The following is a 12,024-nucleotide window of genomic DNA, read 5'->3' as shown; positions in this document are numbered from 1 at the left end:
CTGTATACACACTAGAATCACTTAAACTGTCTCTTGTATTGATTTGAAGACTTTACAATGACTAGAGACACTTCGGCAGAGCTTCGTTACCAGAATCAGGAATGTTACAAATGAAGACATGAGCTCTCATATTTATAGGTAGGCCAGTCCCCATGAAACAGACATCACCAGTTTGTGAGAAGTGGCCACTTCCTATGAATTGGCTCTGCCAGTTCGTGAGAACTGGACAGTTTACTCTAAAACTTTATTTTCTAGCCTACAGAGCTCCATTCTATCCAATCTAGACACACGACTCGATCAAGACGAAGTCGACAGATATATGCACCAATAGTGGTGCCCTCTTGCATTGTGTTTTCTATTTTCACTCCTTGCATGGCGCTTGTTTCAAGGTGTGTGTAATCCTCTTGCCCCTGCATGTGAATGGTCTCACTATGCACGTCACCTTCTCCATGGAGAACATCATTTTCATGTTGTTTAATTTTGTCAGATGTGACTACTTGGTTTTCAACATTTTCATAATACTAAGGTGGGAAACTAAAAATCTCATGTTCTTCATTAGCTTTAGGACCTCCCTAAAATTCATAAGGGAAGACATTTTCAAAGAACTTCACGTCCCTTGAGATTATAACCTTGTTCTTTTGGGTATCGAAAATCTTGAAGCCTTTTGTCCCGAATGGATACCCAAGAATACCCCCGGTTTCCCCTTTTCCTCGAGCTTATCTCCATCCGTTTCAGTGCTTCGGTAGTACGCTAGACATCTAAAATTTCTCATGTCTTCATAGTTAGGTTTTTTATTGTAAATTATTTCAAAACGGGTCTTATTTCCAATAACCTTCGAGGGTAACCGATTAATAATGTGCACAGTGGTTAATACACATTCTCCCTAAAACCTCGAAGGTAATTTGGCTTGAAATTTAAGTGCTCTAGCGGTTTCAAGTAGATGTCTGTGTTTTCGTTCCACCACACCATTTTGTTGTGGTGTGTGTGGTCATGTGGTTTCGAGTAGAGTCCCATGCTCGGTGCAGAAAGTTGCAATGCGATTTGAAGTGAACTCTCCACCGTTGTCGCTTCGAATTCGTTTGATGGTTTTGTTTAATTGAGTTTTTACAAACTGGTAAAATGTGTTTAAACAGTCACTCGCTACATGTTTGTGCTTTAAAAGAAAAACCCAAACCATACGGCTAAAATCATCGACGATGGTCAAAAAATAATAAGCCTGGGTGAGAGATGGGATTTTGTATTTACCCCATATGTCACAAAGCAAAAGCTCAAAACAATCAGTAGTTTTAATGAAACTAAGAGGAAAAGGAAGCTTGGTGTGTTTCGCTCTAGCACTGTAACACCCCAAAATTTAATTAAGTACCTTTTATCGTAAATGTGTTAATGTTATAAAAATATATATATGAATATTAATAATGGTCTAGAAATATTATAAGTAATGACTAGGGGGATGAATCTAGTTAAAATGTAAACCAAAAACTTAACTTAAGAATGGGTTTTAGCTATTTAAAAATAAGTGTTCATACTTGAGGGGCCAAATGGGGAAGGAATGAAAGTTAATTTTATAAGATAAATAAAAAAACACCAAATGGAGCAAGAGAAGGGGGGACCCTCATCTTCACAAAATCTGGAAATTTGAAGGGAAATCATGGACAAATTCACTGCATGAGCACTTAAATTCGATCATCTAAACTGGTCTATCAAAAGCTAAGTCGAATATTATGATATGATGATCTCTCATAAGCGGGTTATGATTAATTCGTGAAATTGAATGAGGTTTAGTATGAACATTCGATAAGATCATTATGTAGAAGATGAATTATGCTTGAATTTTGATTGGATTGATGATTTAAGGTAAAACCCACTTATAATGGTTGTATGATGAAGTATGATAATCATGTAGGTGCAAATTCATGTAATATTGATGTGAAAATTTGTTTGTAGTAAACTATTAGTTAGATAATTTGATTGCAAGATGATGATTGTGTGAATTCGATTGATTATGATGGTTCATGATATGAAATAGGAAGATTATGCATAGAATACTTGTACATTATGCTTTGCTAATTGTACGCACACCATGTGTTTGTTAAAATGCTTGAATGAAGAATTCTATATGACAAAGATGATCTCATGTTAGTATAATATTAAATGGTTGGAATTGGGAAATGATAGTTGTTAACTCGATTACGTTAATAAAAGAATGGAAATGAAGACATGAGATTAAAGTATGTTGATTATGAATTGTAGGAGTAAAGGAAGAAGACACAGGCCATTCCGGGTCGCAAGCGAAACACGACAAAAGTAAGTTCTTTTGCTTATGAGTTCTAGTGATGTATAATGTTTATGTTATGTTATCTTATTAAGTATATAAATTGGTATTATGTTAAAAGTTTGTTTCGTGTATACGGGTCGAACGATAAAAATGATATATGTATGAATTGTGAATTGATATCGAACCGGATATAGAAGAAAGAAGGAATTCAACATTAAGACCCGTTAGAAGGTACGATTGAATGAATGCAAACGAAAGGATTATCATTACGTTTGATGGAAGGTTTGGATTCTATGTTAGATTGAAAACCAAGGTTTCCACAGTTCACACTCCCGTTAAACACAAATTCACCCATATTGAAGATGGGGATCCGAGATAACATATAACACTTAGAAAACTGCAAGAACGGGAGTAACAGAGTCCTTCGCGCGACTGGGATGTCCTTCGGGTGAGTGAGATGTCCTTCGTGCGAATGGGATGTCCTTCACGTGGGTGGGATGTCCTTCACGCGAGTGGGATGTCCCTTCGTGTGAGTGGCTCTATTTTAGGGCGAGTTTGGTTTGGTTTTGTTTGAACAAGCTTGTTTCTTGGCTGGAATCAACCTTAACACTAACCCACGACTATAGACTTAGCTGAGATGATATTTTTATAAACGTTTAAATGAAAGCAAAAATCCATCCTTTGTCTTGGACCTCAATAAGGTGAGTTTCAACATCAGACTACCAAGGCAAGTCTGTGAAACACCCAAGAGTGTAACCAAGCTATGAAGGAATTGAAGAAAAGTATAAAAGGTAGAAGAAAGTAGGAGAAACAAGTATGAAAATGTAAAGGAAAGTGAGTTTGGAATCACTTGGGAGCTGCTGGAATATTTTACAATGTGATTAAGAGTGATTGAGTCTTTGTAATCTCCTTTTTGTAAACCTTTTTGCAAATTATTTTTACAAAACCTTAAATATTTTACAATGTGATTAGTAGTGACTGAGTCTTTGTAATTCTTTAAATACTGCCGGTATGTTGGGGTTTTGTATACAAAATTTTGAACACGTTACCATTGGACAACGAGATAACCAATGTGTAATATGACCCACCAGTCAGGATTGGCAGTACTGAATGAGTAATTGTGTAGATATAAACATTGTAATCACTCTCAATACTGTGAAATGATAAAACTCTTCTTGATTAAATTGGGTATTTCCCACTGACAAAATGTTTTTAAACGCGTGTCAGGTAACAAAATGTGAAAGCCAAATAGAAGCCAGCTGGACAGCACTAAAGGCTTGGAAAAGTGGCTATAAAAAGTTACCAAAAATAATGAAGATGTTTTTATTTAATAAAATAGGGTTTATCCCTATAAACATGTTTGTAAACTTGGGTTTTACCCCAACATGTTTATTATTATAAAATGTGGTGTTTTACTCTGATAAAATATTTCCTAACTACGGTCCTGATGAAATTTCCGCTGCCAAATAATGATAAACACCGATACCACCGTCTCTGTGTAGGCCTCGGCCACCCGCCTCCCGGGGCAGGGGTCGGGGGTTGCAACAGAAGGTGGTATCAGAGCTACAGCCACTGATTCAGCCACAGAAGTGTTCTGCTGACACTAAAATTTATCCATTATGTTAGGAAATAATCTATGTGATTACGCGCATATCTGTATATTATTGTTTTATGTTATTTGACAATTTGTTAGTTTACAGTATGAGTGATCAAGGACCCTCAGACGCTTATCGTCAGTTGTCTAGCTCACCTAGGGACGAAGGAACCTCTTCCCAGCCAACCCCCTCGGGGTATTCGGCTGATACCAAAGAAGGGATTTTCGTATTCAAAGCACAATCTGAAGAGCCATTCCCTCCCAAGAAGAGAGGATGGTTCAGCAGAGGAGCTCACGAGCGTAGAAAAAGGATGAGAAAACTACAGCAGCGAGCTTTAGCAGCCACTAATAGAGAAATGAACTCTCAAACTCAGGATATAATCAATAGGAGACTGGCAAACTTCCACATACTAGCAACCACAGCCGCCGATCCAAACCTTGAACAACTCATAGCACCCCAGCCGTTACCACTGTTTCCCACACAACCTATGGACATCGAAGCCAACCCAGAAAACCAAATCCCAGCACCTGCTTTTGACCAAGCTGAAATCCCCAGAGTACTAGCACCCCATCCCCCAGACTGTGACCCATGGTTTGACGACCATAGAAGCTACCTAGAACTTCACCCACAAGATGAACCCATGCAAAACCTAGCACCCTACCCAGACCTTGATCCTCTAGACCCCTACTGGGATAATGACCAATACATTAGGGAGATTCTAGAGAACCCGTACCCTTACGAAGAATCCATGCCACAATACCCAGACCCGATACCAGCACCTGCACCACCCATGAGCACTGAGAATGTGCAAGAACTCCGCACCTTTGGTGAGGAGATATTAGAAGGAAGTGAGAGGATGAGACAGATAGTGGAAAGATTCGTCTGGAAATATGACGAGCGCAACATGCAATACTGGATGAACCCCTATCAGGGATAGTAATAATAATAATAAAATAATATATATATATATATATATATATGTGTGTGTGTGTGTGTTTGAAAAAAAAAGTTTTATAAAAATATATAATAATCAACTAAAATAGATAATCTTATAATTACTGATGCATATTAATATTGTATTTTCAATTCCAGTTGTATTTGTAATAGATATAGATGCATAATATAAAATAGAGTAAAGGTCGCAATGATGACGATTTTGGATCAATGTGTTGTTGTGTGATTAGTCGCATTAAATATTGTTTCATGATATTAATACTTGGTAAATGTTTAAAATCCAGATGGACAACGAAGTGAATCAAGAAAACCAGAATAATGATAATAACGGAAACCAGATAGATAATAGTGCCATCCAACACATAGTGGCACAAGGGATTATAGACGCAATGCCATATATTATCAAAACGGTTAAGGAAGCGGATAATAAAAGTAATAATGGCAGTAAACGGCCACCTACTAAACCAGAACACAGTGTAAACAATGGACCCATACTTCAAGTGCCCATTCCAAAACGAAGAAGAACCATGTCTTATGGTTGTTCTTATAAAGAATTCTGGTCTTGTAAACCAATGGAATTCTCGGGCAATGAAGGGGCCATTGCAGCTCTACGCTGGATAGAAAAGACTGAGGCAGTCTTGAAAATAAGCAAGTGCGCAGAAGAAGATAAGATAATGTTTGCCTCCAATCTGTTTAAGAACTCAGCTTTAGAATGGTGGAACACTATCCTTCAATCTAGGGTAAGTGACAGGGTCTATAATATGGAATGGGGTGAATTTAAGAATATGATTGAGAGGAAATTATGTCCTCCCAATGAAAAGGAACAGATAGCAAATAAGTTCTTAAACCTTAGGATGACTGGAGTGGATAGTAAGGGTTACACTACGTTATTTTTCGAATATGCTAGAATAGTGTCGACCCTTGCATCACCAGAACCAGTATTAATCTCCCGTTACATCTGGAGATTAATCAGTGAGATTAGGCATGTAGTCAAGGCAGCTAGACCACAAACTATAGAAGAAGCTGTAGAACTAGCAAACACCTTGACTGATGAATTAGTACATACCCAAGAAGAGAACCAGAGGAGAAACCTAGCTCAGAAACTTACCCAAGAATTTCGTTATTGAAATTCCAATCGTGGGAAAAATGTAGGTTCTACTTCTGCACCTTACTGCAGGTATTGCAAGAGGAAGCATTCTGGGAGATTCTCTATATATTGTAATTTCTGCAAAATATCTGGACACAAAGAAGAAGATTGCAGGAAGAAACCTTACAATAAGAGATGCTACAATTGTGGAGAACAAGGTCATATTAAGCCGAATTGTCCGAATCTAGCTCCAGTCATGAACAACAAGACTACTAAAAATGCTAGAGCATTTGTTCTGACAGCCGAAGAAGCAAAGATGATTCTGGACGTAATTGCCGGTACGTTTTTAGTTAATGATGTTTTTGCCAAAGTATTATTCGACTCTGGTGCGAACCAAAGTTTTATTAATACTTCATTTTGCAAACTTCTCAATCAACCATTAACTAAACTCCAACAAGAATGTCTCGTAGAGACAGCAAACGGAGAAACCATTAAGATTACTGAAATCTTGCAGGGAACAAGAATAAAATTTTTAAATCAAAAGTTTATTGCAAATCTTTACCCAATGAATGTGGCAGGATTTAATGTTGTATTAGGAATGGATTGGTTAGTAGCCAATAAAGCCAGTATTCTATGTGATCAAAAGTCAATACGAGTAAATTCACCAAAAGGTGAAAAGATCACAATTAAACAAGATAAGCCGTCTAGATCCATAAAATTCATTTCTGTGATGAAAACGGCCAGTTATGCAAGAAAGGGATCATTAGTGTATTTGATTTTCATAATCATTAACACTAAAGGAAAGGAATTTAAATATATTCCCGTAGTATCTCAGTTTCCAGATGTGTTTCCAGCAGAGCTACCAGTGTGACACCCGACTTTTCAGGCCGTACCGTACAATCGTGACACGTGTTGTGAATAGATAAAAGGCTGTATTTGACTGATTATGATGTTTATATGTGGAATTTAATGAGTTGGTAAATTTAAACCTTGGTAAAAATTATGTTGGCAACGATAAGATAAACGCTTATCGCGTAACGATTAAAATGCGAAACGAATGTCGATGACCACCCGATCAGTGTTAAAATCCTAAAAATAGTATGTTATGATTAGAATAGTAATTTTAATCATATTCATGAGGAAAAACAAATTAAAACGCTAAGAAACTCTATTTTTCGAGTTTGAGCGCGTACCGCGCGATACTGCGCGTATTAGACAAAATACTGTCAACGCAGCCAGTCACGGCAACTGGTAATTATTTCAGTAATAATTGTGTGTGATTATTTTTATAGAATGATAAAAATAACTTAAAACGCACTAAAACGGGATTAAAACGCTAGATAAAATACCCGGTATCTAGTAAAATACCAGTATTTAACCTACATGTAATATATATGTGAATATGTAATTGTAATGTATGTGAGAGAAAGACCATGTGGCGGCCCATAGAGGTGCCCACCACCTCCTTTCTTTGCTTCTATGTGATAAGTGTTCCTTGGAAAGATACAAATATGATGATGTTTCTCAAATCTTATCTTATCCTTCATACTTCCAAGACACAATTCAAAAATTCACTCTAACTCTCTCTCTCTCTCTCAATACACACGGCCGAACACCCCTATAAACAAACATATTTTCATTTTCCAACTTTAATCTTGAGGATTCAAATCCATTTCAAGAAGGTTTCAAGTCCATTTGAAGGTTTAAAGGTGTTTTTCAAGAAGATTCAAGCTAGAACAAGCTCCATATCATCATTTTTGTCAAAAACCCACTAAGAACCTTGAAGGTATAAAAATCATTCTCTAAATTTGTTCTTGGTTCATGGTGATGTTGATGATCTTGAAAAGTTTCTTGATTCTTGAGATATTTCAAAAAAAAAAAAAAAACTAAAACAAATGGGTTTTTGAACAAAATAAAAATGGAGGTGTCTATGTGTGTGCATGTGGCCGTGTGTGTGTATAAGGATTGAGTATTGATTTTTTATTGATAAATGTTTGATTCATTCTTGGAAGTTAATGCACTGTTGTTTGAAACTTTGGTTAAGTTAGCGCGAATAAATGTAAGTGTAGCTCTTGTGCGAGTGTAACTGCTCGGTCTCGCGCTTTGTTCGCGGAGGACCTTGTAGGCATAACTCAAGAACTCGTAATTCGCTGAAGTGTTTTCGTGCTAATCAAAAGTTTAACATGCATTTGTAACTCAAGAAGTAATATGATAAAAAGAAAACATGTCGTATATTTTCATTAATTGGGAAACAGGCGCTTAAGCCAATCATACATTGCGGATAAATAACATAAATGGCGTTTAGCCAACATAGGAAATTAAGTAGGCGTGTGGCCAACATGAGAGAAATGGCGCATGGCCTAGAGTAGTTACATATAGCACTTGCGCAATTGTTGCGCATTCCATGTGCGCGGTATGATGTGTCCATCCAATGTGCGCAATTTGTATGCCCCCTTTCCTAGCACTTCGTGAACCAAGTATGGGCCTTCCCATTTGGGTGCTACTTTTCCTGGGCGTTCGGCGTTCGAAGCTTCGTTGTCTCGGAAAACGTATTCCCCTGGAGTGAAGGTACAAATGCAGACTCTCTCATTGTAGTACCTTTCCAGTTGTGTCTTGTATTTCGCTTCTTTAATACGCGCAATCTCGTGTCTTTCTTCCAGGAGATCCAAATCGAGACGACGCTCTGCTTCATTATCAACCGTGTTGACTGCTGTCAAGCGCGGTGAGGGGAGTCCAACTTCTGCCGGGATAACTGCCTCCAAGCCGTATACTAGGTTGAAAGGAGTTTCGCCGGTGCTTGTCTTCGGCATGGTTCGATGAGCCCATAGGATGCTTGGGAGCTCATCTACCCAGCCTCTTCTCTTTGTGCCCAGTCGGGCTTTTATCCCCTCGACGATACTTTTGTTGACGTTTTCCACTTGACCGTTGCCTTGAGGATGCGCAACGGACGAGAAGGTATGCTCGATCTTCATTTCCTTCATCCAATTTTGAAGATCCTCAGAAGCAAAATTGGTACTGTTGTTTGTGACGATTTTGAGTGGAAGACCAAATCTGCAGATGATGTGCTCCCAGATAAACTTGCGCATCATCATTGCAGTGGTTGAAGCGAGAGCCTTGGCCTCCACCCACTTGGTGAAATAGTCAACGGCCACGATTATAAATTTCACAGCTCCCGGAGCGTCTGGGAAAGGTCCCACCATATCAATCCCCCACTGTTGAAAAGGCCAAGCAGTGGACATTGGGATAAGATCATTTTTTGGGCGCAGGGTCTTTGGAGAATGCCGCTGACAAGAGTCGCATTTGCGCAACTCCTTCAGGGCGTCGACATGCATCCCTGGCCAATAATATCCAGCGTTCATAATCTTCGCGACAACCATGCGTGGTCCTGCATGGATGCCACAGATCCCTTCATGGATCTCTCTGATCAAGTAGTTCGCGTCTTGGGGGTCCACGCAGCGCAATAAGGGCCCCAAGAAGGACTTTCGGTATAGAATACCACCATTCATCTCATAATGCAGGGCCTTGTTTTGAATCTTTCTTGCCTCTGCTTTGCTCTCTGGGAGTAGTATCCCTTCCTGCAGATACTGGATTATTGGGGTCATCCAGGATGGCTGCCTTATTTCGATCACACTTACCTGGTGCAGCAGGACTGATGGGTTTTTGAGTACTTCAATCCTTACCTCTTTTGCGAGATGTTGAAAGGAAGTTGAAGCAAGCTTGCTTAAGGCGTCTGCCAGTTTGTTTTCGAAGCGATTGATGTGTACTACCTTGTATGACTTGAATTTCTGAAGCAGCTCTTTTGCCTGATCCAGATATAAGGCCATAATGTTGCCTTTTGCATCATAGATTCCGTTGACTTGGCTGGCGATCAAAAGTGAATCAACGTGCGCTTGCAGATTTTTAGCTCCCATTTTTATGGCGAGGCGTAAGCCTGCCAGAAATGCCTTGTACTCCGCCTCGTTGTTGGTATTCTTAAAATCCAACCTGATGGCGTATGTAAATTCATGTTTTTCGGGCCTCACAAGGCGCAACCCGGCTCCTGAGCCGTCCTCGTTTGAGGCCCCATCTGTGTATAGCAACCATAACTCATCAGATGTATCTTTCATGGGAATTTCGACAATCTCGCAATCTTTGATTTTTTTCGCTGGGACTGCTGTGATAAAGTCTGCAAGGACCCTTAATGGCTGGGCGCAGCATATACAAAATGTTGTGGCCCCCCAGCTCGATCGCCCACTTTGCTAATCGCCCAGATGTCTCCGGTTTCTGCAATATTGTCCCAATGTGGAAATTGGTGAGTACGGTGATGACGTGGCCTGTGAAGTATCGGCGCAACCTTCTTGAGGCATGTAGCAATGCCAGTACTAGCTTCTCCATCGTTGAATATCTCGTTTCTGGATCTATGAGCATTCTACTGACATAGTAGATTGGAGTCTGAACTCCATTTCTTTCTACAAGCAATACCGAACCCACTGCCTTGTCTGATGATGACAAGTACAAGATGAGCGGCTCCTTTTCGAACGGTGCAGTCAGGGTTAGGAGTTCGATCAAACACTCCTTCATTTGCTGAAAAACACTCTCTGCTTCAGGCGTCCACCTGAACTCTTGTTTCTTCACGCAGTTGCGCAGAGTGCTGATGAAAGGGAACGACTTCGCGGCGTGATTTGACAGGAAGCGGTTAAGCGCGGCTAAGCGGCCAGCCAACCTTTGCATCTCTTTGATTATTCTTGGTGATGGCATTCATTCTATTGCTTGGACCTTTTCTGGATTCACCTTAAATCCGCCATTTGTGACTATGAAGCCCAAGAATTTTCCTTCCTCCATACCAAAAGAACATTTAGCCGGATTCAATTTCATATTCACGCTTCTCAATGAGTTGAATGTTTTCTCGATGTCCTTCAACATTTGGTCCTCTTCAGGACTTTTTACCACCAGATCTTCGATGTAAACTTCGATATGCTTCCCAATGTCACCGGCGAAGGTCTTGTCCATCAGGTGCTGATACGTGGCGCCAGCGTTTTTGAGACCGAATGGCATCTTTGTATAACAGAAGATCCCGAGATCGGTCCGGAAAGCTGTCTTGTCTTCGTCTTCAAGCTTCATTTGAACCTGATGGTATCCCTTGTAGCAATCTAAGAAGCATTTCCATCTGTATGGTGCGAGGGAGTCTATCTTCTTGTCGATCTCAGGCAAAGAGTAGCAATCTTTAGGGCATGCCTTGTTGAGATCAGTATAATCAATGCACATTCGCCATCCTCCACTAGACTTCTCCACCATTACTGGGTTCGCGACCCAACTTTGATAACGTACTTCTCGCAAGATTCCAGCTTTGAGTAGTTCGCATACTTGCTCATTCATTGCTTTGGTTTTGTCTGCCCCTAAGCTGCGCCTTCTTTGGACCTTCGGCTCAACAGAGGGGTAGGTGTTTAAACAATGCTCGGTAATGTCGCGCGGGACACCGGTCATGTCTGCCGGGGTCCAGGCGAAGATATCCATATTCTTGAATAGGAGTTGCTTTAGATGCGTTCTAATATCTGGTAAGATTGCGTGGCCTATCGTCACCGTTTGCTCTGGGTACTTGCGGTTTAACACCCATTTCTCTGGCTCGGTTGTTGAAACCTTCGCCGCTTTTTTGGGCGCATCTCTCCTGTTGACATCACTTCTTTCTTGGTATAATAATCGCCACCCCCGTCTTGGTTGGAAACCCTATTGCTGAGTGGGGTGTGGAAGTTACCATGTTTAGCTCGCCTTGGGTTTCTCTCCCAATCAACACATCATGCCTTGATTTGACAGGCATCACCATGAAGTTTACATTTGTTGTTCTTGAATGTTTCCCGTCAGAGAGCGTGACGGGGAAGCTGATTTGGCCTAGCGGGAAGACCATTTAGTTGCAAAATCCAGACAGTGGGTAATCAACTGGCTCAAGTCTCGCTTTATCATCCTCATCAAACTGATTAAAACATTTCCCATAGATGATATCAGCTGTACTTCCTGGGTCAATGAAGACATACTCCGTTTCATAATGGCCGATAATACCGGTAATAACGACGGGTCGAGTGGCGCGAGGGCCGCCGCGCACTACCGGGAAAATGACCTGTTGCTCTTGCCATGAGGGT

This window comes from Helianthus annuus, chromosome 16 (assembly GCF_002127325.2).
Source record: "Helianthus annuus cultivar XRQ/B chromosome 16, HanXRQr2.0-SUNRISE, whole genome shotgun sequence".
Lineage (NCBI taxonomy): Eukaryota > Viridiplantae > Streptophyta > Magnoliopsida > Asterales > Asteraceae > Helianthus > Helianthus annuus.
The sequence above is the reverse complement of the archived record's forward strand: the minus strand, read 5'-3'. Positions refer to the sequence as shown.